Source organism: Canis aureus, chromosome 26 (genome assembly GCF_053574225.1).
Source record: "Canis aureus isolate CA01 chromosome 26, VMU_Caureus_v.1.0, whole genome shotgun sequence".
Classification (NCBI taxonomy): Eukaryota; Metazoa; Chordata; class Mammalia; order Carnivora; family Canidae; genus Canis; species Canis aureus.
In genome coordinates this window covers 27,463,365-27,477,233 of record NC_135636.1, presented here as the reverse complement: position 1 = coordinate 27,477,233, position 13,869 = coordinate 27,463,365, and the positions used below count along the sequence as shown (strand labels likewise).

The window sequence follows — 13,869 nt, the reverse complement described above, 5'->3', positions numbered from 1 at the left end:
GTCAGGTGCTTTTCGTGATGAAGCGGTGGGTTTCTGGGGCCAGGGCAGTGGCACAGCTGCAGGACCACACCCCACCAGGGCCCTGGGCTCCTCTGACATGCCATGGCCCCTGCAGGTCCATGACAGTCCCCCTCCAGACAGATATGCTTTCCAGATATGCTAATGTTGCTCGGCCTCCCCTTCTCAGCCTTATACAGGCCAACAGTTAGTAGCATAAAAACAGGCAGATAGCTCACCACCACCAAGAAGAAGTTGCCATGGAGGCTTCTAGGCCACCAGGTTTTATTTCCAACTCCTGGAGTAGGGCCTCGGCCATTTCCTCCTTCTGCAGTGTGGACTTTTTGTTCTGGGTGTTTTTTCCTCTCCTTTGGTTCACCAATTCCTAGAGATGGACTTGTGTGTCTACCTGTCCATCCACAGACACTGGACACCTGTTGTGGGCCTGCCCCAGCTGGGCTGGCCCTCACGTGCCTGGAGGGTAGGCAGGACTCCCGGGTGTTTCCAGATCTCCTTGGAGGCAGGGGTGCATGACTGCATGCAGGATCTATTGCTTGACAGCAGAGCAGGACCTGGGTTCAAATCCTACTTCAATAATTTAATAATAAAGACACCAATGACACAATTTTCTAAATGTGCAAAAGATCTGAATAGACATTTCTCCAAAGAAGATATGCAAAGAGCCAATAAGACATGAAAGATGCTGAGCATTATTAGCCATCAGGGGAATGCAAATCAAAATCACATGAGTTATCACTTCATAGCCACTAGGATGGCTTTAATCAAAAAGACAGATAATAACAAGGTTGGCAAGGATGTAGAGAAATTGTGGCCTTCATGCTCTGCTGGTGGCACCATAAAATGGCGCAGTTGTTTTGGTGAACAAACTAGCAGTTCCTCAAAAGTTTAAACACAGCGTTACCACAGGACCCAGCAATTCCACTCCTAGGCATTTACCCAGGAGACTTGAAAACACATGTCCGGGGTGCATGGGTGGTTCAGTCGGCTAAGCATCTGACTTCAGCTCAGGTCATGACCTCAAGGTCCTGGGATCACAGGGTCCCGAGATCAAGCCCCTTGTGGGGCTCCCTGCCCAGTATGGAGTCTGCTCCTCCCTCTCTCTCTCTGCCCGTCCCCCTGCTCATGCTTGCGTTCTCTCTCTTTTAAATAAATAAATAAATTTTTTAAAAAAAGAAAACCCATGTCCACACACAAATATTACACAGCTGTTATTAGGATCATTATTCACAACAGCCAACAAGTAGAAACAACCTAAATGTCTTTCAACTGATGCACTGAGAAACACAATATAGGATGTTATTTAGCCATTAAAAGGAATGAAGTCCCGACACCTGCTAGAACATGGATACACCCGGAAGATGGGCTAAGTGCAAGAAGTCAGACACAGAGACCACGTACTATAGGAATCCACTTCTGTGAAATGTCCAGAATGGGCACATCTGTAGGGACGAGAAGACAAGATAAGAAGAGCTGGGGGTGGGGGTCTGGAGAAATGGGGAGTGCCAATGAGTAGGGTTTTGTGGGGTTGGAATGGTGACCATATTAGCAAGCATGGTAATGGTTGCACAACTCCTCGAATATGCTAGGAACCATCGAATTGAACACTAAATGAGTGAATTGTATGCTGTGTGAATTCTATCTCCCTAAGGCTGCTATAAAAAGTTAGGAAGTAAAAAAAAAAAAAAAAAAAAGTTAGGAAGTATAGATAAGCCAAAGGAAAAAAATGTTAAGGTTCATCATCCTATCACCTAGAGACAACCCCTGTTATGCTTTAGTGACACGCTCCCAAATTATACTCTGTTGCCCTACATGCTGCTTTTTCATTTAATAACACATAGTAAACATCTCTGCATGTCAGTAAACCTACCTGGACATAAAGCCAAAATCTGCTTCCACCCTTTACTGGCTGTGGGCGTGGGTAAGCCGCCTCAGCTCTCAGACCCTGGCTCTCTCCATCTGTAAAGTGGGGTAACCCAAGGACCCGTCTCCAGGGGAAGCCATGAGGACCAGAGGGAGATGGCATCCCTAAGGCATGCAGTGCAGATACCAGCCTAAGGGAAATGCTCTGAAGGTGGAGGCCCTGTCTGGATTACATTCTTGCCCGTCTCGAACACTCCCACCAGGCTCAACTCATTTCTGTGCTCTTCTGTACGTTTCTAATATATCATGGTTTAAAACAGCCATGGTGGGGCACCTGGGTGGCTCAGTGGTTGAGTGTCTGCCTTTGGCTCAGGTTGTGACCCCAGGGTCCTGGGACTGAGACCCACATCAGTCCCACAGGGAGCCTGCTTCTCCCTCTGTCTGTGTCTGCCTCTCTGTGTGTGTCTCTCATGAATAAATAAATAAAATCGAAGGAAAATACTAAAAAATAAAATATCTACCATTTACAAGCAGGCAGGGGGATCAGGGACAGACCCTGGAGGTTGTCGTGACCCTCAATGGAAAGAAGCTACCCTCCCACATACCTACTGTGTGCCTGGCCTAAGCTCCTGTTTTGTTTTGTTTTGTTTTGTTTTTTCCTCACAATGATATTATTGGCCCCATATGACAGATAGAGAAACTGAGGCTCTGGGAGGTGCCATCACCTGCCCTTTGCAAACAGCTGAGGGTGGAGCTAGGTTCCATTTCCAGTTTTGTCTGGTTGAAAGTCAGTGTCCTTGCTTTTCTGTCCTCCGAGGAGGGTACAGCTTTGAAAAGTCTTGAATCTTCTCCAAATGAGGGATTCGGGTTATTATTTCCCAGACCTGGAGTGTAGGTACCAAAGGGGGTAGTCACTGCTCCTGGATTTATTTATTTATTTATTTATTTATTTATCTATTTATTTATCTTTCTTTCTTTCTTAAGATTTTATTATTTATTTGAGAGAAAGAGAGAGCGAGTGCGGGGCGGAGGGCAGTGGTGGAGAAGCAAAGGGAGAGGGACAAGTAGACACGGGGCTCAATTCTGCGACCCTGAGATCATGACCTGAACAAAATCAAGAGTTGGATGCTTGACTGAGCCACCCAGGTACCCTATCACTGCTCCTAGGTTTCAAATCATAAAGATGTGTTCACGTGTGGCTACTTGCCCTAAGCCCTCTGCTGGGCTGTGGGGACACAGTAGGGGCTTAAATGTGGTTTTGCTTGAATGCACAGGCTGGCGGGGTGGCAGCCAGGGTGAGCCAGGGCCATACTCCTGGGGGTGGTGGTGAGGGGCACAGGCTCTGGAACCAGACAGTCACGGTTGGAGCCCCCACTTTGCTGGTGACGTGGGCAGTAACCCCACTGTGAACTTGATTTCCCTGTAATAGGTGGGTGTAAGCATGGAATAAGTTAGAGTTCCTGGAGTCACTCCTGACATGGGGTGAGCTTTGGTGTCAGCAGGGTGAGTCAGTGGACCGATGCAGGAAGCCCAGGAGGAGTAGCCCGGGGTGGGGGCCGCTGCCCATGCTGGTGTTTCTGCCCCCATCTCCGCAGCCAGGCCAGGTCCCCCCGTCCCGCTGTCCTTGGTGGTTGCTCTGCACCTCTTGAACAGCGATCCCACCCGGCCTGGCCTGGTCTCTGTGATCGTCCCCTGATTCCTGCCCTCCTGCCCATCTCCCTTTGGTCGCCTTCAGCACCAACTCCAGGACAGCCACCCACTGAGACCTGAGCTGCCTGTGGAGTCCCGTGGACATGCTGCGGAGCCCAGAGCCCAGCCCTGCCTCTGAGCAGCAACCTGACCTCAGAGACTCCACCTCTCGGAGCCTCCTTCCTTCCCTGTAGCACCAGGGCTAGCAGCTGACTCTAGGGCCTGATTCCGCCTGCCTGTCCCACTTACTGCCTCCCTAGCCTCAGTTTCATCATCTGCAAAACAGGAACAATAACCACACCTCAGAGATTTGAGAATTCACTGAGAAAATACCTGTCAAGTGCTCAGAACAGTGGATGAGACATAGCATGTGATCAAGATCTGTTGGCCCCTATGATCTTGGCCCTTTAGGCCCAAAACGTCCTGCCCCAGAGACCCCTTCCCCAAAGCCAGATCCGTGGTCTCCCATCCAGCCTGGCCTCTGCCCCACCCCCCAGCAGCCCGTTGGACTGGGCACTCTGCTTGGCAAGCCTCCCCCCAACCAGCACAGATGTGGTGGCTGCTGATGTCTGTTGAACAAATGAAACAAAAGACAAGATGCAGAAAAAGAAGGCCAAGAGGCTCCACCTTTGGCGGGAAAATACAAGGTCCACTCATTCAGCCATCATTCATTCATTTATTCAACTAATATCTGCTGAGCAGCTGCTGTGCGGGGCCATGGGGACACAGCAGCAAACAGCAGAACCACTGCCCCGGGAGCCCTGGCACTCTGGTGTGGGAGACAGACCCCAAAGGAAGCAAATAGTGACATGACACGTGGAGAATGCTGGCTTGTGATAAATGCCACAAAAACACCAGGGAGGGTGCCGGAGAGGTTGTCATTTGAGACAGGGCAGCCAGGGAAGGCCATGGAGAAGGGGACATCTGAGCAAAAAGTTCAAGGAGGTGAAGTTATTTGTTCATTCACTCCTTCCCTCCCTCCTTCCTTCCTTCCTTCCTTCCTTCCTTCCTTCCTTCCTTCCTTCCTTCCTCCAGGCTCCAGGCAGTCAGCAAACATTTCCCTGGGCCTGTTCTGTGGCCTTGGCCAGGTGGGTGGGGGCAGGTGGACTTGCCCTGAGCGGCTCTCAGGTGGGTGTCTCCCAGCAGTGGGCTGGGAACACACTCACCCACCCTGGAAGAGTCACAGGGTCTGCCCCAGACGGAGGTGTTCTCGAGACTTGGGCCTTTCAGCGCTAAATCGGAAAGTCTTGTGCAAACCAGAACGAGTGGTCATCCTCTCACCGACTGCCCTCATCCCAGGGGCCCAAGGAAAGGTCAGCAGAAGCATCCACTTGCTTCTCTGAGGATGGGACTCTTGTGAGGGACCAGGAAGGGAGAAGCTGGGTGCCCTTGCCACGTGAACTAGGAAGGCAGAGGCTCCAAAGCCCAAATGCACCGCATGTGGGGGCTGCAGGTATGAGGACAATGCTGCCTCCCAGGGTCAGTGGGCAATGGGTGGGAAGGGATGACGGGGTCTCAGGGCATCTGTGAGGGGGCTGCATTGACCTCGGGCAGCAGGCCACCGAGCCGGTGGGTAACTGTATCTGTGTTGTAGCAAGAACTGTGCTTCACTGTGCAAGGTTTCTCCCCAAGGCAGAGGCTAGAGAAAGAGCAATACCATGTCCTTGTCCTTTCTTTCCTTCATTCTGGTGAGCACTGATGTCTGCACTGGGTCAGCCAGACAGGGAGAGAATTATAGAGCAAGTAGTGGAGAATCTATGGAAAAGGTATATGTGGGTGTTTGTTGCATTCTTTTCTGTAGGTTCAGACATTTTCAAAAAACATCATGGGGAGGAATAAATAAAAATTAATTCTTGGCCACGTATAAAGCATCCAGGGAGAGCATGGATGAGGCAACGTCCTTCCCTCCAGCAGCTCAAGCTGGCATGGGTGCTCTGTGTGTGCGAGGTCCTCAGAGGAAGGACCTCGAGGCAGGCCTGGGAGGCCAGGGGAGTTGTGCAGGATGGAGGAGAAAGGGAAGAGCACTCAGACAGAGGAGCAGCAGAGGCAAAAACCCGGAGCCTGGGTGTGCAGGGATGTTGAGGCAACAGGTCGTTCTGTGTGGCTCAGTGGAGGGTTGGAAAGAGGCTGAAAAGGGAAGTTGTGGCCTCGTGAACCTTGTCTCCTTGAATCGGTCTCTGAAAATAAAAGTGAGACTGGCCCACTGTTGCAAAATCAGAGAACACAGGAAATTATTTTAAAAAAGGAAATACAACCCCCTAGGTTAGCCCATCACCAGAGATAACCACTGTGAAGTATTTGATGCATTTCTTCCTAATATCTTCATATACTTGGATATGTATGGATATATATATATATCTCATAACTTAGAATAATAAAATAGTTTGCATCTTGTTGGGTTTTTTTTTGTGTGTATGTTTTTAAAGATTTTATTTATTTAAGAGAGCAAGCAAGCACACGCAGAGGGGAGGGGCAGAAGGAGAGGGAGAAGCAGGACCCCTGCTGAGCAGGGAGCCCGACATGGGACTTGATCTCAGGACCCTGGGATCATGACCCAAACTGAAAGCAGAGCACTTAACCAACTGAGCCATCCAAGCACCCTTGTTTGTTTGTTTGTTTGTTTGTTTTAAGATTTTATTTATTTATTCATGAGAGACACAGAGAGAGAGACAGACATAGGCAGAGGGAGAAGCAGGCTTCCAGCAGAGAGCCCGATGCGGGACTCGATCTGGGGTGTCCAGGATCACGACCTGAGCCAAAAGCAGATGCTTAACCACTGAGCCACCCAGGTGCCCCATTGTTTTATTTTTTTAAATATTTTATTTATTTATTCATAAGAGACAGAGAGAGAGGCAGAGATATAGGCAGAGGGAGAAGCAGGCTCCCTATGGGGAGCCCAAGTAGGACTCAATCCCCAGACCAGGATCACGCCCTGAGCCAAAGGTAGACATTCAGCCACTGAGCCACCCAGGCATCCCTTGTGATTTTTTTTTTTTTTTTTTTTTTTTAGAGATTTTACTTTTTAAGTAACCTCCAGCCCCAACATGGAGCTTGAACTCATAACCCCTAGATCAAGAGGCACATGCTCCCCTGACTGAGCCAGCCAGGGGCCCCTACATGTTGGTGTTTTTTACTTAACATTACATCAGATGCATTTTTCTAGGGCCATTAAATAGTCTCTGCTAACCTGATTTCTAAGCCGTTTGGATGACTCCAGCCAGTGGTAGCTTCTTGGCTAACGTGGTGATTCTCCTGGCTGGCCCCTGCCACTGATGCTGTTTGCACTTGTCTGCTGTGACAGAGAACACCGTGATTAACAGCCCCCATCCATCCACAACTCCATGTCCACATCGCTGATTATTTTGGGTTTCCTTCTGACCATTCCTAGACATGAGATTCTTGGAAGCCCTGCTCAGTGCAGAGCTGGCTGGGTAACCGGGAGAGGGGGTGGGTTTCCCGGGGCACATGCCCCCACCTGAGGACAGCCTGGGCCCCAGCTGGAAGGAACAACTTGCACTTTCTGAATGCCTCATGCTCTCTCCTACCTCCAGGCCAGTTTGTCCGGGTGTTATAAACTCCCGCCCCCAGCTTTCTCTCTTCCCTGTTTTCTCTGTCTTGCTAACTCTTCCTCATCTTTCCAGATGCCCACATAACCTTCTCCAGGCAGCTTTCTGAGCCCCTGCTGCCATGCCCTCAGCGGCCGTGCCTGGGCCACCTCCTTCCCGGTGCTTTCTCGCTGGGTTACAAGAACTACTCCTTTGTCTGGTTTTCCTTGTCCCCTGAGAACAAGGCCCAAGCTGCATTCATCTCTGAATTTCTAGTATCAGGGGGTTGAGCTGGCTGCTTTTGGTTTCAGTAAATGTTTGTTGAGCAAAGGAACGGAGAGTTGGACAAATGATTTGAACAAATGAAGCAAAGTCCATGGGGGAGGCTAAAGCGCAGACGCTGGACTTCAGAGGAGCATCCAGTCTAGGGGGACACCATAGAGCAGGGCCCCTGAGCCAGGAGCAAGGAAGAGGGGAAGCAGGGCTCTTGTGAAAGGAAGCTGGAAGGAAGCAGGGGCCCGGGCAGTGCTGTGCAGGGTAATTCAGGCAAGAACATTCCAGAAGAGGGCAAGGTTTCATGCACTCTGGAGCCCTGTGTCTGGATTCAAATCCTGACTCTGCTGCCTAGGAGCTGTGTGACCCTGAGCTACTGACTTAGCTTCTCTGTGTCTCAATTTTTCCATCTATAAAGGGATGCGTGGGTGGCTCAGCAGTTGAGCATCTGCCTTTGGTTCAGGGCGTGATCCCGGGGTCTGGGATCGAGTCCCACATTGGGCTTCCTGCATGGGGCCTGCTTCTCCCTCTGCCTGTGTCTCTGCCTCTCTCTCCCTCTCTGTCTCTCATTAATAAATAAATAAAATATTAAAAAATGTTTTTTCTATCTATAAAATGTGGATGACAAATTCTAGTACTTCATTCATTCATTCAGTCATTCATTTTCTCCTTCACTTTACACTTGTTGACTGTTCTGGGCTCAGGATCGGAAGCTGAGAGGGAGCTGACCAGCACGGTCACTCACGCAAGCAAGCCCTGCAGCCGAGATGGAACCTGGGTCTGGCAGCCACAGGTTCCATTCATGATGCCCTGCAGGCCACCGCACAGGCTGCTGTGGGACCGCAGGAGGTGCTGGCACACAGGGGACACTTCCCAAGCAGAAGCCGCTGTCACTACCCTCCTACAGCATCGTTACCGTCAGGTCTTGGAGAACGTTCCTACCCCTCTGAGCTTCAATCTCCTTTACGGTGAACACCATCTTGGTTTGCCTAGGAAGGAGGGTTTTCCCAGGATATGGGATTCTAGTGTTATGGGGACAGTCCCAGGCAAACAGGGATGGGTGTTTCCTCATCTGTCACCCGGGGAACCACCTGCCTCCTGTGGCTGTTGTGCAGAACAGAAGCACACCCATAGGAAAGTCAGAGAACCAGGGGAGAGGAATTCTAGGATCGATTACATGAATATTGAAGAATTCTGTGTGCAATGGGAGTCCAGTCATGAGAAAGAAGGAGCCAGCTCCCAGGTACTGCTGTGGAAGAAGCTCTACGATACATATTCTCAGTGAGAAAAGCAAGGTACAGAACATTTTGTGTGGAGTGCTTCCACCAGAATCGAAGGAGGGGTATGAACAGACACACACATGCTCACGTGTGTGTGGATTCTCTGGGGAGCGAACTAGGGGCTGGGGAGAAAAGGTGGGGGAAAGATCTGCTTTTTCAGTCTATATCCTTTTGCGTTGTTGGAATTAGATTAACCTTTTGCTGTCATTATCAGGTTGAAAAACTGTCTCAACTTCTGTGTGTCCAGATTTAAAACACACACACAAAAAACCCCAAAACTATTCTAAACCATGAAAAGGCCCAAAATGCAGAGTAGGAAAAGTGCCTAACTCAGGGTCCCACACCCAGGAGGTGCCTGAATGGCCTTCTCCCTTCTCCCACCTGTGAGCTCGTTGACCACTGGGCTGAGTGTGCAAGGGGCACCATTTTCTAGGGGCTCAGGTGCAAGTGTAGTTTGGGAAGACACGTGTGGGCTCCATGAGGCAGCCTGCCTGCAGGCCTGGGGCCCACGGGAACCTCACCCACTTCTGTGCATGCGTGTCCAAAGTCACCGTGTGCCCGTTCCAGGGCCTTTCCCTGCCTCTTGGGATTGAGGAAAGCCCATCTTGCAGGCTAAATGGCTCAGGTCTCACATACTTCCAGACTAGGGAACCCACATCTGCTGCTGCAGCCACTATAGCCAGTTCTTTCTGCCTCTGGCCTTGGGGAGAAAGGGCCACGGCTGGTTTAGGAAGAGGTTCTAGGCTCAGCCTGAGACTACCCAGCGGGCCCGACCCCCCGCTGACCAGCCTCCCCTGAGTTCCCAGTCCAGCCCTGCCTTGAGCTTCTATTTTTTTTTAAAGATTTTATTTATGTATTATTTATGTATTCATGAGAGAGAGAGAGAGAGAGAGAGAGAAAGAGAGAGGCAGAGACACAGGCAAAGGGAGAAGCAGGCTCCATGCAGGGAGCCCGATGCGGGACTTGATCCCAGGACTCCAGGATCACACCCTGGGCTGAAGGCAGATGCTCAACCACTGAGCCACCCAGGGGTCCCTGCCTTGAGCTTCTAGACATGTGGCCAGGCTCTTTTCTTTTAATTTTTTAGCATTATGCACATATTTCAGAAAAATGTTCTCACTGTAATATCTCAAACATTAATAAAATGTAGCAAATAAAAGCCCGAGTAATTCCTCTGCATTTCCTGCACCACATTCCCCTCAAACATGACTGGCAGTTAGTGGGTATTATTTTGAACCTTTTACCATCATGCGTGTGTATCTGTATCTAGTCCTCTATCCGTACCCTTCTGTCTGTAACTACCCCTTTATCTGATCTGTGCCAACTGTATATGTAACCGTGTAAGTAGAGGTGTGTGTGCTCCTCACGTAAATGGTAACATTCTGTAACATTCCAGGTGCCTTATTTTTCACTGAATGTATCATGGACATTGTTTTGGGTCAGTACATATACAACCACCTCCTTTTAACAGCTGAGCAGTATTCCAGCACATGAGCTGGCCCCTCATTTCTCTGTCCAGTCCCCTATTGGACATTTAAATGGTTTCTATTGTTTTGCTTCTGCAAGATCAAAGCCCTGGGCAGGCCTTATCATGCACTGACCGATTTCTCCAGGATAGGCACCTGGCTCGCCTCCCAGCACTACTGAGGGAGCTGGGTACTGCATTTGCCGTGAGGTACTGACAGAGGGGCTGGGTGCTGGGGCTGGGTCCCGACTTTTCACGAGGTACTAACAAAGTGCAGCCCGGGGAAGCCGAGCTAACCACACTCCCAGCCAAGGACATAGACCACCTGTTTCTGTGCACACCGCCAGCACTGAGCTGCCCAGTGTGTCACATCTCTATATCAGACCGTCTCCCCCCCAGCATAATCCTCACCTCCCAAGCCTCCAATCATTCCACCTGGAATGGTTTTGAAATGTGCATTACAGGAACTTCCCAGCCTTCTTGGTTTGTCCTGCTACTGAGTGACTTCCCACCTGGGGTGATTTTAGGGAGAAGGGGAAATTCCCCAGTCCCCAAATTTCTCCCCCATTTAAAGGAAGAGGCTCTCGAAGGCCCTGCCTCCCTTTGTGAACTCTTTTTCCAAAGGCTTCCTGCCACATAGGCAGCAAGGCACAAAGAGGGGTGGGTTTGGGAGGTAGAAAGCATGAGGGGTGGGGGGCAAAAGAAATAGAACCATACTAATGGCCTATTTCTTACAAAGTGCCTCCCCTGCCCCTGGCACCACACCCAGCCTGGCACACGCTCTGCAGTGGGTGCTGCAATTTTCCCAGCCTTGCAAATGAGGGAGCTGAGGCTCGGAGGGAAGGGGAGCAGGAGTTGAACTCGGGCCTATGCAGCCCAGGTCCTGTGATGGCAAGGTGCCAAAATGTATGCCAGAAGGTACTGGTACTGACTCCCTGGGGAGCCCGAGATAAATGAAGGCTGGAGAAGCGTGTGTATATGTGTGTGTGTTGGTGAGGAAAGGGATCTGGAGAGATGAGTGGGATTTGGGAGGGAGGGGAAGGGCCTACCAGCTGAGTTGACAGTCTGGACAACAGCCCAAGGCAGGAGGACACCTGGCATGCTGATGGTAGAAAGGCCTGGTCTGGGTCATCGTGTGAGGTGCGAGCTGGAAGTTGCGAGAGGCCAGGCCTGCCCCGAGGGCCCTGATGCCAGGCAGGGAGTGGGCTTATAACTAATTGCCACCGTCCCTGTTATCTATGGTCAGTGACATCTCCAGCACCAAGACAGCTGCTATCACGCTGGCCGTCCATGTGTCAGCTGATTCTTCCAACAATTCCAGGCCATGGCCACCATGGTGCCCATTTCACAGATGAGGAAACTGACTAGGGAGGCTCAGGGGGGCAGGATCAGGGCTGCTGACTTACCCTGGGATGCCCTGCACCCAGCCCTGGACCTGCCCTCCTGGAGGAGAGGAAGGGGGAAGGGAAGGAGGAAAGCAGGTGGAGGGGTGAAGGATGAGGGACGTGGGGCCCCCGACCCTACCATCATCGCTGCTTGAACTGTCTAGGTTTCTGAACTGGATGGTGCTGGCTGTGGTGGGCCCATCTCAGCCCTCCTGACCTGAGCTGCTTGAACCCAGTGACCTGTGCATCCCCAGGGCTGATATTGCTGCAAGGCTGGCCCAGAACTCTCTCTCCTGAATTTGCATCCAGAGTTCTTTCTCCCACACTCCACATGCAAGCGCTGCTGGACCACTGGATTCCGCAGAGCTCTGGAAATCCATGGGATTTACCCACCCAGTTCCAGCTACTCCAGGATCTGGAAAACAGTAGGCTCTTTGGGTCTGGCCCGAGCCAGGACCCCAGTTTCCTCCTGTGTAAGATAGAAGTATTCACTGTCAGACTGTACAATTGCTCTTGGTGTTTGTGCTTGTCTTGGGCCCCTGCTCCTCCGGCTTCTAGTCTCAGAAAACAGCCTGGCCCTGGCTCAGACCCTTGCTAAGCCTCAGTCTCAGGAGGACAGAGCAGCTCTGGACCAAAGGGTCAGCCATAAGCTCAAGCTCTGTTCCAAATGCCTTGTCGCTGCAGCCTGAGTGTGCCAGGTGCCCACCACTCAGGGAGCACTTGACATCGCCATCCCTCCTTTCCCTGTCCGGGCAGAGCAAGTCCTTTCTCCAGGCCTCCGTCTCTGGACATCTGCAATGGCTGTTCCTCCCTGCCCGGCCTAGCACCAGGGCTGTTTGAAGCCAGTGTAAGGCACCGGATGGGAAAGAGCTTTGCAGATGGAAAATTTGGCCCACTGGGAAGATTTATTGCTGCGACTGTAAGTGTGAGGTCCAAAGGCCATTGGGGCCTGATGGCCCCTACCCAGAAGGCTGTGCTGGAGCCCAGGCCTCTTTCCCTCCATCAGTGATGAAGGAGCAGACAACCCTCTCCCCAGGGCCCTGGCATCTGGTGGCACGCCAGCCCGCCAGCCGGGACTGGGCTCCTTCAACCAACATTTCGCCTCTTATTTTGGTATGTGCATCCCCCATGCAGGGTTAGCACCTAGATGGCCCAGGTCTGGAGAAGATACACAGGCAGCTGAAACCCCTGGATAAGCCTGGAGAGGCAGGCCAAGCCCCAAGAGAAAAATCTCCCTTTTCTCCTCTAACCTGCTATCCCGGGTGGGACTTGCCCTACCTAGGGCCCCCTGCCAGCTTCCCCACCTCCCGCACGTCCCCTCCATTTCCACTCTTGCCACCAGAGACCTCTGGAAGTCAAGGACTCAGGCAGGTGTCTCCTGCTCGGTGCCCTCTGCCAAGCGTCCTGGCTGGTGTCGAGCCCCAGGGGCAACAGGGCCCAAAGGAGAGGAAGAGTGTCCCTATGCTCTGTAGCCTGCCACCCCTTGGCCTGCTGGAGTGGCCTCCCACTGCTCCTGGGCCCTGGGCCATGACTGGGACGCACCCCACACTCCGGCCCACAGGAGGCCGTCCCAGGTGCAGCGGGCCTGGACCCCATCCCTCCCCTCACACCTGCCATCTCCTCACCTGCATCCAGCCCCCCTCAGGCCGTCTTCCCATGCTGCCTCCAGCCTGTGCGAGGGGACCCAGACCGGGTCGACAGAGGGAGCTCCTCCTGCCCTGGCTGCAGGTCTCCCTAAGGGTTCCATGAGCCCGGAGGGAAAGGCACACGGCCTCGGGCTGGCCTTCTGAGCCCAGCACTGTCTGGCTCCTGAAATGTGCGTCTGATGCCCAGACGAGCGGACGTCCCTGGCCGCCCTGCGCGTGGCCACCCCGGCGGCTGGGAGTGTGGATGAGCCCAGGCTCAGCCAGGCTGAGCTATATTTAGACACCGGGGCCAGGGGGAGCTTCTGGGCCCGAGGCGGCGGAGCCCACAGCGGGGGCCCCAGGGGCACCTCCTCATCTAGGGGGACGGTCCCTGTGCAAGAGGCCGTAACCCAGACCGGGCGCTGTCGGCTCCCACTGCCCCCAAAAAAGGCCAAGGAAAGATTCTGTTTGAACAAAGGAGGCTCTCTGGCTGGTGCTGTACGCGGGGTGTGTTTATAGTTAGAAAAAACAAGTTCCGGGCTGGCCGGTCGCTCCAAGGGTGGGCCGCAGGCGCGGGCGGGGGCGAGCGAGGGGCGGCGGGAGAGCCCCTGCCCCCCCCCCCCCCCCCCCGCGGCGGCGTGCCAGGCCGGGGTGCGGCCGGCGCGAGGAGGGGCTGGCGAGCGGCTGCCCTGGCCCGGCGGTGGCTCCCCTGCTCCCCCGGGCGGGCAG

At 52.7% G+C, this 13,869-nt stretch overlaps 1 long non-coding RNA gene across 1 annotated transcript; it reads right to left on the bottom strand.

Annotated features, from left to right (window-relative positions):
• Positions 1 to 6,186: 6,186 nt before the first annotated feature.
• On the bottom strand, positions 6,187 to 13,580 carry LOC144298183 (uncharacterized). Its single transcript, XR_013365153.1, has 4 exons — positions 13,141 to 13,580; positions 11,909 to 11,984; positions 6,755 to 6,856; positions 6,187 to 6,317 (listed from the first exon to the last, which is right to left on the bottom strand). It is a non-coding gene; the product is annotated as an uncharacterized LOC144298183 (long non-coding RNA).
• Between the last annotated feature and the right edge of the window lie 289 nt (positions 13,581 to 13,869).